This window comes from Trichomycterus rosablanca, chromosome 27 (genome assembly GCF_030014385.1).
Source record: "Trichomycterus rosablanca isolate fTriRos1 chromosome 27, fTriRos1.hap1, whole genome shotgun sequence".
NCBI classification, from domain to species: Eukaryota; Metazoa; Chordata; class Actinopteri; order Siluriformes; family Trichomycteridae; genus Trichomycterus; species Trichomycterus rosablanca.
This window is the reverse complement of record NC_086014.1, coordinates 14,309,321-14,324,740: the sequence shown is the minus strand read 5'-3', so window position 1 is coordinate 14,324,740 and position 15,420 is coordinate 14,309,321. Positions and strand designations below refer to the sequence as shown.

The 15,420-nt window shown below is 43.1% G+C and overlaps 1 protein-coding gene across 1 annotated transcript in view; it reads right to left on the bottom strand.

Annotated features, from left to right (window-relative positions):
- The window catches only part of add3a (adducin 3 (gamma) a), a 222,836-nt gene that overhangs the window by 106,460 nt on the left and 100,956 nt on the right, over positions 1-15,420 (bottom strand). The gene's annotated exons all lie outside the window — the stretch shown is intronic.

Sequence of the window (15,420 nt, the reverse complement as noted above, 5' to 3'; positions counted from 1 at the left end):
AGGAAACCGGAGCTCCCGGAGGAAACCCCACACAGACACGTGGGGAACATGAACCTGCACTATTAAAATACGTCTGACGAATGAACGATGAGCATTAAACTGAACTGCGGGAGGCACGGTGGCTCGGTGGGTAGCACCGTCGCGTCACAGCAACACGGTCATGGGTTTGATTCCCATGTAGAGCGGTCCGGAGTCTTTCTGTATGGAGTTTGAGTGGGTTTCCTCCGGGTGCCCGGGTTTCCTCCCACAGTCCAGAGACGTCCAGTCAGATTAACTGGTGATACTGGTGATGTGTGTGTGTCCTAGGATGGACTGGCAACCTGTCTGGAGTGTTTGCAGCCTTTCGACCAGTCAATCAAACCCACCATGACCCTGACCAGGATAAAGTGAAGGTAAAACAGACTAAATGAATGCCTAGCCTTACAAATGCTTTTGGGTACAAATTCCCACAGACCCACAGTATTCAAAGTCTATTGAGAAGCTTCTTTCTGTAGTTTATTAGCACTTGTTTTTGAAACAGGACGTCCGACAAGCTCACGGTCAGGCGTCCGAATACTTTTGACCATATAGAGTATATAAATCCTCGTTTCGCTTCACTGTATTAGCTATTATCAGCCTTATTTTTGCTCTCTTTCGGGACCTGGTCACAGGACTGAACTGAGAAAGCGTCGCCCCAATAGCATTAATATAAATATTCATCCAGCTCGGTGTGTAAAGAGCGCTGAGGATAGGTTAAGAAAAATTAACACACGCGGTTCGGGGGTTGATTTTCCGATCGTTTTTCACCACGCCAGCTTTTCTAATCAGCGGATTGATGAGCGCGGCCCGGGGCGGATTTAATAACTGTTATTTTATACAGAACGGCTCCGTTTTCAAACAGAGGATGTTATGATAGCGGAGGTCAAGTGGAGGAGTCCCTCTCTCGTTCAGATAAAGGGAAGAGGAAACGACGCATTAATAGCCGCCGCCTGTCACGGTGGTACGGGTGCGGAAGTGCCCGGCTGCTGCCCGGGTCATTAACGAGGCCCATGGGTAGAAAGAGAGAGCGAGAGAAATAACAAAATCAGTAACGTCAACCTGTTCACTAGTTACACAAAGAGCAGGTTCAAAACGCTTCTTCCATTTCAGCATCATTAATTCCACTTGGGTCCTGGGGGCCCCAGAGCCTTAAATTAACACAGAATGTGCATCAATCCCTTAGTTATTGTTCTACATCCTTGCTGGACGGCAGAGAGGCAGAACTGATGAGTATCGTGAGGTCGGACTGTGTCTTTATGAACCTACAGTAGCTTTGTAGTTTAATGTTTATAGTGTCCACATACTTTTGACCTTAAGGTGCATGTTCATACACACAGATCAATTTATTAGGAACACCATATACATACTGATACTTGGGTGAAGCTTTAAAGTACGCCAGTTTACACCACTGTTGAGACTGTGGTTCGAATCTCAGGAGTGCTATCAGCCGGTCGGGCGTCTGCATGGACACGACTTGTCAGTGTCAGGTCCCAAACCTGGGTACAAATAGCAGGGTTGCATCATGAAGGTCATTCGGGGTTAAAACTGAGCCAAGTCTGGTGTGTGTGTGTGTGTGTGTGTGTGTGTGTATTTGACATGTTTTACATTTAAGCTGTTCCTCAGCCCTCAGTGCTGTTCTCTTTCTCTTATTATATCCCCCCCCCCCCTCTCTGTGCTGTGTACAGTATGTTGTGCAGGATTGTGCTCGACTCTCTGAGGACCGTTTGAATCTATATTCATTTCCTCTCTGGCTGTTACGGCGGCGCGCCCGAGCCGCAGCGTTCCGCTATTAATCTGTCTGTAATTTAGCCGCGTGTAAACCAATCCCGCCTCGCCGGTTAGCAGAATTGTTTCGGCGGGAGGTAAAGCTAATCGATGTGTACGGTAATCGGCGGCGTATTAAACCGAGTCTCAAAACATAAACGTCAACCGCAGGTCAATAATCATAACAATAAAGATCTATACAGCTCAGCTCAGTAATGTGATTCACTCACTCACTCACTTACTGAGTCACTCACTCACTCGCTCACTCCCTTACTGACTCACTCAGTCACTGACTCACTCACTCGTTCACTTACTTGTTTGCTCACTCGCTCACACACTGACTCACTCACTAACTGAGTCACTCACTTACTCGTTCACTCGCTTACTGACTCACTTACTGAGTCACTCACTCGCTTACTGACTCACTTACTGAGTCACTCACTCGCTTACTGACTCACTTACTGAGTCACTCACTCGCTTACTGACTCACTTACTGAGTCACTCACTCGCTTACCGAGTCACTCATTCACTCGTTCACCTGCTTACTGACTCACTCACTCACTCACTGATTCACTCGCTTACACACTCACTGACTCACTCACTCACTCACTCAGTCACTGACTTACTCATTCACTCGGTCTCTCGTTCACTTACTCACTTGTTTGCTCACTCGCTAACAGACTGACTCACTCACTCATTCACTAACTGACTCACTTACTCACTGATTCACTCGCTTACTCACTCAGTCACTGACTCACTCACTGATTCACTCGCTTACTCACACACTCACTCGCTCGCTTATTCACTGCTTCACTCGCTCGCTCACTCACTCAAGTCACTCACTGATTCACTCACTCATTCACTGATTCACTCGCTTACACACTCACTGATTCACTCACTCACTCACAAACACACTCAATCACTCACTCACTAACTGATTCACTTGCTTACAAACTCACAAACACACTCAATCACTGACTCACTGATTCACTCACTTACACACTCACTCATTCACTGACTCACCCAGTCACTGATTCACTCACTCACTCACTCATAACGCAGCATGCGCGGTGTATTGATATGGTTTCACATAATAAGCCACGGTGGAGTCAGATCTGTGGTTCAGGATTAGCAGAGCTTGTTGCTAAAATGATAGTAACAGAGCAGAACCTCACGCCCCCTCCTCTCCTCTCTCGGTCTCTGTGTGGAAACCGATCCGCAGCGTGATCAATAATCAGCCGACAGTGAATCAGACAATCCAGAAGAGTGCGAGAGGAAACAGCTGGAAACTTCACTCAGAATCTACAGAGGTGGAACGTGAGAGGGGAGAAACCATCCAACATGATGCTTTCCAATTCCCTTCTGTAATTTCTCTAAAGCTTACACCACACTTGTTCTGGTCAGAGAGAGCCACAGACTTGCACACGACCCCTCCGATACGATGTACACAAAAGTGTATGGACAAAAGTATTGGGACGCGCCTCCTAATGCTATTAAAACACAGCGACCACTGTGTGATCTTTTCTGGATAGCTTCTCACAAGAGTTTGAAGTGTGTCTGTGCATGGGAATTTGTGCCCGCTCAGTCAAAAGATGATGCATTTGTACGGCTGTGCATCAGCCGATGTTCCGGTTCATTCCAAAGCTGTTCAGTGGCGTTCTTAACGTCTCTATAGAGATTGCTGTGTGCACAGGGGTTCAGTCATGCTGGAAGAAGAAAGGAACTGCTCGGCTCTGGCAACCTTTCAAGCTGCCGAGCGTTATGATTGATAACCGTTGTTTATGGTGTTTAAACCAGACAGATTCCAAACCAGCATAAATTACTCCCAGTTAAATCAGGCGTGATTCACAACCAGGCTGAGACAATTAAATAACAATAACACTCTCCATGTTTGGCATGAAATGATGTCGGCTTGAAACTCACTCTCATACATCTCAGACCGATGGTGAAACTCCAGCTGGAAGGGAAGCGACCGTGAGCGCTGCGCTCAGGGGCCGACGCCGCACAGTAACCACCGACGTGTGAAGCCCTGTCCTCACATTTTTGTTTGGCGCAGTGGGATAATCCACTAGCACGTCAGTGCCGAGATTCTGAGCTCCCGGGTTCGAATATCGGCTCTGCTACCGGTCGACCGGTCGCCCTCTAGCAGGCCTGATTGGCTTCCAGTCTGCTGGGTGGGAAAGACCAGACTATAGGGCGGGGTTATGAAGGGCGCCTGTACAAAAAGTTCGGGCCGTGGCTCACACGCAAATCCACCAAATTACGGGAGGATAAGAAGTGCTCGGTGGATTGCGCACATGTCAGAGGGAGAGTGTGTCAGGCGAACATACACCCTCCTTGGACACCGGCGGGGTCCCCAGCAGCGGACTGGCTACGCTAAACTGGGAGAAAAAGGGGATAAAACACGCCAGTCCAACAGTACTGAGATTTCAAGCTCTGGAGTTCTGCTATCGGCCTGCCGGGCGCCTACACAGACACAGAGACATGCTTGATTCATCAGGGTCTCTGTGCAGGACGCTGGAGCTTTTCTTCACGTCTTTCTAGAGCTTGCAGTCATGCTGGAACAGGGAAGGACCAGTTTGGGGAAGCAAACAGTTTAGGGAAGACCCTCATGTCTGTGCCCCTGCAAACAAACATTCAGAGCCCTTGTCTCAGCCTCACTCATCAGCTCTGGAATGAACCGGAATTTCATCACGCCGGAACAGGAAAAGGCCTTCCCTAAACTGTTGCTGCAAATTTGTCCCTAGGAAGCATCTTATTTATCACATTATTTTTAAAACTATGTGGGGTTTATTTATTATCTATGCTTTCTGCAGTCGTTTGTACGGTCATTTTGTTGCATAGAAAGAAGCCACTTGTGGTGGAACTACAATCTATAGTGAATATTTTTTTTTGTGGTAAGCTCCAACACCCCCCCCCCCCCCCCACTGTGTTCAGCAGCTTAACACCAATAAATAAATAAATAAATAATTAAATCATTCCCTTGTTTATCGTGCGGAGGGCCGGACGCGCCCCTAATGTGTCGTTTCATTAATTATGGATGCAATTTTGTGCCCTTGACTGGTCCTCGTTTATTCAGTAGGAGACAGGTGGATGGAGTCAAAGAGCAGGAGGCGAGTGTGTGTGTGTGTGTGTGTGTGACGTTTTGTAAATACACAGAACTCGTCTGATCTGACGAATCATCTCGGCTGAACGGAGCCTCAGTGACGGAGGGGTCGGTGCAACTTAACTAATATAACCAGTTAATCCAGTACAGCTGCACTTTTATTTTCAATAAATAAATAAATAAAGTCTAGTCATATCCAGTTCCCCTTTACTGCTAAAGACCTCCACAGCACTGTGACTAACATGCGCTCCCTTCTTTTATTTCACCTGCATGTGACCGGTTCATATGGAGATCCGTATCGCGCACGGAGAGTCACGCTCCGATCTCCATTATCGATCAGCCAGCAGAGGTCGTAACTGCAGGAGTTATGAGGAATCCCTATGTATACAATTATATCCAATTATATTATCCACGTATAATAATATAATAATAATATTATTATAATAATAATTTAGATAATATATAACATCTAATTTACAATATGTTATAATAACGTGTATATAATTATATTCACATATATCCAATTGTATTTATATATATCTAATTTATAATATATAATTATATTCGCAAATATCTAATTTATATAATATATAGCAATATCTAATTTATAATATATAATTATAATAATGTATATATAATTATATTCATATATCCAATTATATTTACATATATCTAATTTATATAATATATAACAATATCTAATTTATAATATATAATTGTATTACCATATACTGTATATATATAATTATATTCACATATATTACATTTTTATACTATATAACAATATCTAATTTATAATATATAATTATATTACCCTATATATACTTATATTTACGTATATTTAATTAATATAACATATAACAATATTTCATTTATAGAATATAATTATAATAATGCATATACTGTATAATTAATTATTATTATATTCACGTATATCCAATTATATTTACATATATATATAATTTATATAATATATAACATCTAATTTATAATTATATTTATAATATAATATAATTATATAACCATATATTTAATTATATTTACGTATATCCGATCAACAAAATTCAGTAACGTTACAGAACGTGTCCGTATATTTTTGACCAGGCAGATTCTCAGTAAACGTATAGAAATGTTTATATTTGAGTTTAGCTCGGCAGGGTTACGCTCTCTGTCTCTCTCTCCTCGTCCTGTATAACGAATGGTCAGTGCAGGATCGAGACGTCTGGGTTAGCCGGTCAGACTTTGAAGTGCTGAGGTCAGCGGGAGGCCAGTCGACCTCGAGGCCGTGGGGCCACCTGGGCGCTCGCAGGAAAACACTCAGGGTGACCGATGGGGCCGAATTAACCCTCCGTATTTAGGTTTACGGGCGCTTGATTTAAGGCGTGTCCATTTATTTATTCATTCATCTTTACTGAGCTCTCCGATCTGATTAGAGTCGGGGCGAGAGTGGAGGCCACCCCAAAACTACTGGACATGAAAAATCTCAGGGCGTCACAGTTCAGGGTGGACGGTCCTTCTGCTTGATCTTGGGTGGTGAGAGGAGACCCCCCTGAGAGAGAGAGATGGTTTTATGAGGAGCTGATTGTTTGTGTTTCATGTGACCAGATTACAGTGAGAGTTCTTTATTCATCTGAAGGCTGGTCAGAACATTTCGGACGTTCTGCTCTCTGCTTTTCGGTGGGTAGCGCTGTCGCCTTACAGTAAGAAGCTCCTTGGTTTGATGGCTTTGTGGAGTTTGCATGTTCTGGGTGTGAGTTTCTTCTGGGAGCTCTGGTTTTCTCCCACAGTATAATGACATTCGGTCAGGTTAACTGGAGCTGAAGTTGACCTGTGTGTGTGTGTGTGTGTGTGTGTGTGTGTGATATACATAAACACGTGTGCAGTACAGTTAAATTAATTATCTGCATATCCCAGCTTGTTTGGAACATGGGGTCAGTGCGCAGGGTCAGCCATCATACAGCACCCCTGGAGCCGAGTGGGTTAAGAGCCTTGCTCAAGGGTCCAACAGGGGCATCATTTAAACCCTCTGTATTTATTTTCTCAGCCACTTCCCTTTACGCTTATACAGTCGGATATTTGGCACTTTCTCTCGGTTGTACCGCGGCCTTCATCCGGCGTGCAGCGCTAACAGGATCGTCCCGTCCCGTATGTAGAAGGAGGAGAACCGCCAGTATTAATCAGAGACCACAGACCCCCAGGACTCCCCTCAGTGCTCAGGAGCGGCTCGTTTTACTCAGCAGAGCGCATGGAGCCACATCCATCGATCCAGACTCGCTCACATACGCACACACTGTTAGCTCTGCGCCCCGACAACTGTACCGTTATTGATTGATGGAGTAGAAGCTGTTAATATTATTTATGGAGGAGAGTTACACCGCTCGCTGCCTCCACCACAGCCCATAATAAGCCATAATTGATGGCCCGGGAGACATCGCTACCCCCCCTCCCCAGCGCTGACCCCCCCGGAGCGGGGAGAGAGACGGATGGCCTCGCCCCCCGTTATGATTGATATTATCAAATTACATAAGCGGCCGACGGGCTTAAGTGGGGGCATCGATTTTAGATTAGGGAGCCGTTCAACACATCAGAGAGGGCAGGACCGGGGAAGTGGACGCCAGATTTTGCTCGACGCCAAGTTCTATTATTTTTGCTGTTTTATCGCTAATAAATACAATTACATTTCTAATAAATATGGCCAAAAGTATGTGGACACCCTTTCTACTGACTAAATGTAGTAGGTCAGTAGGAAATCGTAGGTCACTAGCTAGCTAGGTAGGTAGCTGGGTATGTAGGTAGGTAGGTTTGTAGGTTGGTAGGTTGGTAGGTAGGTAGGTAGCTAGCTAGCTAGGTAGGTAGCTGGGTATGTAGGTAGGTAGGTTTGTAGGTTGGTAGGTTGGTAGGTAGGTAGGTAGCTAGCTAGCTAGGTAGGTAGCTGGGTATGTAGGTAGGTAGGTTTGTAGGTTGGTAGGTTGGTAGGTAGGTAGGTAGCTAGCTAGCTAGGTAGGTAGGTAGCTGGGTATGTAGGTAGGTAGGTTTGTAGGTTGGTAGGTTGGTAGGTAGCTAGCTAGATAGGTAGGTAGCTGGGTAGGTAGGTAGCTGGGTTAACAGGTAGGTAGCTGGGTTGGTAGGTAGGTAGCTAGGTTGGTAGGTAGGTAGCTAGCTAGGTAGGTAGCTGGGTTAACAGGTAGGTAGCTGGGTTGGTAGGTAGGTAGCTAGCTAGATAGGTAGGTAGCTAGGTAGGTAGGTAGGTAGCTGGGTTAACAGGTAGGTAGCTGGGTTGGTAGGTAGGTAGCTAGGTTGGTAGGTAGGTAGGTAGCTAGCTAGGTAGGTAGGTAGCTGGGTTGGTAGGTAGGTAGCTAGGTTGGTAGGTAGGTAGGTAGGTAGCTAGGTAGGTAGGTAGCTGGGTTAACAGGTAGGTAGCTGGGTTGGTAGGTAGGTAGCTAGGTTGGTAGGTAGGTAGGTAGGTAGGTAGGTAGCTGGGTTAACAGGTAGGTAGCTGGGTTGGTAGGTAGGTAGCTAGGTTGGTAGGTAGGTAGGTAGCTAGCTAGGTAGGTAGCTGGGTTAACAGGTAGGTAGCTGGGTTGGTAGGTAGGTAGCTAGGTTGGTAGGTAGGTAGGTAGCTAGCTAGGTAGGTAGGTAGCTGGGTTAACAGGTTAAAAGCTGGGTTGGTAGGTAGGTAGCTAGGTTGGTAGGTAGGTAGGTAGGTAGGTAGCTAGGTAGGTAGGTAGCTGGGTTAACAGGTAGGTAGCTGGGTTGGTAGGTAGGTAGCTAGGTAGGTAGCTGGGTTAACAGGTTAAAAGCTGGGTTGGTAGGTAGGTAGCTAGGTTGGTAGGTAGGTAGGTAGCTAGGTAGGTAGGTAGCTAGGTAGGTAGGTAGCTAGGTAGGTAGGTAAGTAGCTAGGTAGTAGGTAGCTGGGTTGGTAGGAAGTAGCTAGTTGGTAGGTAGGAAGGTAGGAAAGTAGCTAGGTAGGTAGGTAGGTAGGTAAGTAGCTGGGTTAGTAGGTGGGTAGCTGGGTTGGTAGGTAGGTTATTGATCCTGAAGGAAATTAAATGTGAATGTAGCCAAAGCGTTTGCTGAATTTAGGTTCAGCGCTACTGGTCTGAGTTTAGTACTCGTGTGTGAGAAGGTGGAGCTGATTAAACTGTTGGGGTTATAAAACTGAATCATTTTAGATGTGCTAATGTGAACCAGCCCGGGATTAGAAGCGTCACGTGTGGTGAGACAGAGGGACGATGTTTTGGCTACGTCCTGATTAGCAGCCTTAATATTAGAGGCTCTTTAATGAGAAGCCTGGGTTGAGTTGTTTGACTAGAGCGTGTTTGATATAATTATGCACGTGCAGTGGTGAGAGCTCAGACCTGACGGGACTGTTCATGACGACACCATGAAATTCTATTAAAGGAGATTAAAACTGAATCAGAAACACTGATGATTTAAATCCTAATCTGAGCGGATCACAGGTCAGAAATCCTCGTCATCTCCTCGTCATCACCTCGTCCATCACGGCAGGAAAATGAACCCTCGTTTAGGCACGGACGAGACGGCAATGAGCAGGTCCAGATGTAAATTAGCACCCCAGCAGAAGAGCGGGAGCCGTCCGAACCCTCACAGCGTGTGTTCATTCTCCTCATGATATTAATGAGAGGACGTTATGCTGGAAGAGCCGGAGCAAAATTTCGCCTGCTTTAAACCAGACGTGAGCAAGAAACCAGGCTACGATCTGCTGCCAAATATTCAGGCCAGGGTGGATAATGCCATGGGTTTAATGAGGTGGGGGTACATTTAGGATAGAATGCCAGTCCACTAGTGGGCACAGAACACACAACATTCACCCACTTTTGTTTTTATTCAGCATACAATATAGGATAAAAGTATTGGGATACACCTTTTAAATATTGAATTTATTGAATGTATGTGTTTTAGACACAACAGTCACTAACAGGTGTAACAAATCCTAAATAATATGCATCCAACTTTGCAGAAACAGTTTAGGGAAGGCCCTTTCCAGTTCCAGCATGATTTATAGCTCTATAAAGACACAAAGAAAGGATCCAGTGTCTCGCCGAACAGCTTTGGAATGAATTGGAACACCATGCAGGATCAGTGCCGAGCCATACGAACGGTGTCGTCGTGTGACTGAATGAGCACAAATTCCCACAGACACAGTCCTTCTTATTTAAGTAGCTGTTCTAGAAGAAGAGATCACACACACAGGTCACTGATTTAACACCCACTACGCTGCCACTTCTGAACTGAAGTCCAAGAAACGTGGACCATACGTCCGGTCCGGTCCGGTCCGGTCCGGTCCGTCCGTCCTCTCTCTAACAGCACTCGGTGTGTGGACGTGAGTCCCCGGCTCTGTTTACAGCTGATATCAATCAGTTTACGTTTATTGAAGCAATATGTGTGTGTTAATGCTGACCGGGGGGTGGCGGAAAGCTCCAGAGAGAGTCGCTTCAATACACACTGATCAAAGCAGACCAATCTATGCAGAGTGGTAAGCAAAAAGCTGGACAGGACCAGGAGGGGTCAATCATTCTTGATTTGTGTGTGTGTGTGTGTGTGTGTGTGTTCCTGAGTGCAGATGCACGTCTGTTTGTGCTGATGTTCAGATACACAGGATTTATTGATTATAAATACTGATCAGGTGCAGCAGAATCTCCAGATTTAACATGTACAATATAGGGACAAAAGTATTGGGACGCACCTTCAATTTTTTTAATTCTGTTGTTCTAGCTGGAATATCACACAGAGGTCACTCTAACCTCCAACAAACTCATGCTCAGGTGTCCAAATACTTCTGGCCCAACAGTCTATTTAGACTCCATCCATCCATTCATCTAATTTCCAGACCTGTGCAGGTTTTTAATAGTAACTGCAGGACTTTGGAGCTCCGTGTGCAAATGATTTTCTCATATTTATGATCAGGTGAGCAGGTGCTTCAGTTCTCCTCATCAAAAACAATGAACAGGTGCATTTAGGGTCATTTAGAATGTAAAGATTCCACGTCCACACAAGCGTCCGTCTTTCATTACTGCACATTCACTGATGAACACACACACACACACACACACACACACACACACACACACACACACACACACACCTCTCAATTTCAACGTGAGTAACAAGCTTCTGGTCAAAGTAAATGTAAGGAACACTGCATTTTTATTTTATTTGCATTTTCCATACTGTCCCAACTTTTTCTGATTTGGGTTGTAATTTCCTGTGGCTGAAACACATGAATTCAGTTATTAAAGGGGGCGTTCCAATACTTTTGCTCGTACAGTTTATTTTTCTCTAGTGCCCAGTGTTTCTGCTGTTGCCAGAGACATATTAATAAATAGAGGAATAAATAAAGGAATAAAGAAATAAATAAAGGAAGTAATAAATGCATTAATTAATAAACAAAAGAATAAATAAAGAACAAAATAAATGAATAAAGAAATAAATAAAGTAACAAATAAAGGAATAAATAAGGGAACAAATAAAGACACAAATAAATAAATAAATAAATAAATGAATAAAGGAATAAATAAAAGAATATATAAAGAAATAAAAGAATAAATAAAGGAATAAATAAAGAAATAAAAGAATAAATAAAGGAATAAATAAATAAATAAATAAAGACAAAGGAATAAATAAAGGAATAAATAAAGGAAGTAATAAATACATTAATTAATAAATAAAGTAATAAATAAAGACACAAAGAAATAAATGAATAAATAAAAGAATAAATAAAGGAATAAATAGAGGAATAAATGAATAAATATAGGAATAAATAAATACATTAATGAATAAATAAAAGAATAAATAAAGGAAAAAAAAATGAATAAAGGAACAAATAGAGGAATAAATAAAGGAAAAAATAAATGAATAACAGAAAACATAAATTAATAAAGAAAAAAAAATGAATAAAGAACCTAAACATGACATTCATGTTAAAATATTTCGGTTATTAAGGATAAATGAATGAGTGAATCAATGAATGAAGTGTGAGAACTGACTGATCTGATTGTTACCCACACTCATGCCACCCTACACACGAACCACCAGCACACGTTTCACCTTAAATCAAAGCTCTTCCACTCTGTTACCTAAACTTCTCTTAGACATGACGAATTCGGCTCTAACCGTGTGATTTTAACCCGGGCTCCTCGGACCGTGTGTTTGCTGTGAAACCATGGCAGCGCGGTTACGGCTCTCCGTCGTCCATCGTTCATCATCATCATCTTTAATATTTCCTCCAGGCCTCGGAGTTTCGGGCCGTCTCGTGATTTGGTACCTGTCCGTATATTGTTGGTGTGTTTACTCAGCTGCACCCACTCGGCCTGAGAGAGATCGGCCTCCGAATATTTCATCTCCCAAAGTCAAACACACACACACACACACACACACGCACACACACACACACAGTGAATGATGTATGTGCAATCAGGCTGATTAACTCATTATTATAGGGCAGGGGATCTTCAGTAGGAAATGGGGGGCGAGACTCATGCACTCTCACAGCTGCTGAGAGAGAGACCGAGAGAGAGAGACAGAGACAGAGAGAGAGAGACAGAGAGAGATTGAATGAAGCATAAGGGACATCCTATTCCAAACCCGTGGGCATTAATATGGTGGCACAAGCACCCTCTTTAACCCATTAGGGGAGGCTTACAACAAGATACAAGATTTTGGACTGTACCTGTGGGAATTTATGCCTATTCAGTGAAAAAAGAATGCTTGAGGGTCAGCAGTAGCATAGCAGGTAAGGTACTGAACTAATAACCTTAAGGTTGTTGGTACAAGCCCCACCACTGCCAGGTTGCCACTGTTGGGCCCCTGAGCGAGGCCCTTAACCCTCAATTGCTCGAATTGTATTCAATCATAGTTAAATGTCGCAAATGTGACTGTAATACTGGCACCTATGGTATCAAGTAGGCCTTCTTCACCTGGCAATCAAAGTACCTGGTCAGGAGGGAAGGGACAGGGCCTTCCCCAAACTGTTACAACAAGGCCCTTAACCCTCAATTGCTCAAATCGTGTTCAGTCACAATTGTAAGTTGCTTTGTATGTTAAATGCCGTTAATGCTGTAATTAGGAGTGGTGTCCCAATACTTTTGACCCTATGGTGTACAAATAACGTTATATTCGTGGTGTCTTGATAAACAGTTTTCTTTAATTATTCAATTTGATTATATTTGATCATTATAATTATAAATATGTATTTTTGTGTATGCAGAAAGTTTATGGACACAGTGGATTTTGTCAAAGGTAAATGGACGCTTGTTTAAAGCTGTGCAGCTACTGTAGTTATTCGTTTCATTGTCTGTCTGGCAGCCAGAAGGTGGAGCTACAGCATCTTATTATTGATCCTAATATAGAGGCAAAACAATGTTTACACACACACACACACACACACACACACACAGACACACACACACACACACACACACACACACACTATCTGAGAGAGAAAGAAAGAAAAAAAGCGAGTTCCTGACTGGAGGCAAATGTTTCTTGAGATAAGTGGAGATTTCCTGGTGGCCCTTGAGAAGGGGATGAGGTGTGTGTGTGTGTGTGTGTGTGTGTGTGTGTGTGTGTGTGTGTGAGGCCTTTTCTCTCGGCTCTCTTCCTCCTGCTCCTCACATCTCTCAGGCTGCGTATATTCACCAGTACAGATGTGTGCAGCTGGAGCTTTGATATTTGGGTGGAGTGATCAAAGACATGAGAGGGGAAGGAAAAACACAACCGCTACCTAGATCAGGGAGTGTGTGGGTCTATCCACCGGTATTAGAAATGTAGGTAAGAGCAGTGTTTGTTATTCTGGAGAGGGTGTGTGTGTGTGTGAGTGATGTGATGTGAACATCAGGATTAGGCCAGAGTATTCAAATTCAACAAGGAAATGTATTTATTTATTTAATTAATTTATGATTTAATTTAATTATTTATTTTATTTTATTTAGTTTTATTAATTTATTTATTTTTATAGTATTTTTTTATTTTTTTATTATTATTTTCTATGTATTATTTTTTTTTTTAATTTAGAGTTTTATTAATTCATTATTTTATTATTTAATTTATTTAATATTTAATTTATTTTTTTATTAATTAATTTTATTTAATTTATTTATTATTTTATGTGTGCTGGTGTGTTTATAACTGCAGCTTATTAAATGTGGGTGGGCGGAGCAGTGTGGATCTCTATCACACACACACACACACACACACACACACACACACACACACACACACACACACACACACACACACACACACACACACACACACAGTCTCTTTCACACAAACACACACACACAAGCATGGTCTTGCAGTCTCTCTCTCTCTCTCACACACATACACACACACACACAGACACACACACACACCCACACACACTCACAGTCACACACAATCTCAGTCTCTCTCTTACACACTTACACACACACACACACTCACAAGCACACACACACACATACACACACACACTCACAAGCACACACACGTGTTACTGTTATTAATTTGATGATCAGTTTTACAGCTTTTCTTTGTTCTTGAGAAGCACAAAATAATAATAATGTTGTTATAAATAAAACGATTCGTTACTGCTTCACTCATTAACACACACACACACACACACACACACACACACACACAATCAGATCTTTACTAAACTACACTCCACGTAAACTGAAAAAACTACTTCAGCTTCTCAACTGCTTCTTAAAACACACACACACACACACACACACACACACACACACACACACACTCACACTCGCACACACACGGAACTGTCGAGATGCACAAAGTGAAGCTGACTGATGCTGCATTAGATCTCTCTGTTTATCCTCCACAGCACCACAAACTGTCTACAAACAGAGGCAGCATGTCTAATCAGAGAAAATCCCGCAAAGATCACACCACGAGCACACTGTGCAATGCTAGAACAGAGGAAAACAAATAAACAAAAACTTAAATACCTCAAATCTTAAAACTTAATGCGTCATTAGTCTTGAAATGAGATTCAGTGTCCACTAGCGGCACTAATGTGAGATTGTGAGACCATCAGAATGTGAACAAACCAGAACGTCTCATTTCATTAACTCAGCCTAAAACATTAAGATTCTTTATTCACTTTAAGCTGGACAGCGTTTAATTACATCATCAGGGGTTTTAAAACCAGGACCGATGGTTCGGCGTCCCCTCCGTCACTTATTTGTGAGTTCCCTCTGTGTTCTCGTCTGGTTCTCAGACACAGAACTTCATTTATCTGTTTGGTGGGACGGTCACAAGTCTCCTGTCATGAGGTTTCCATCTAAATGAACTCTGGTTCATTACGTCCGAGAGCGGCTCTCTCGCTCTGCCGGAGAATAATCCAATTGGCTGAGAAGTTGAAGGGTCCTGTCGGATGACCTCTGACCTAACAGACTAATGCTGCGGTCCGGGCAGAACTAGAAAACGTTATAGCCGCTTCCTATGTGGAAAACAACGATTCTATACAACGATTCTCGTATAAGATCTTTAAATAGGATTCTAAACATTAG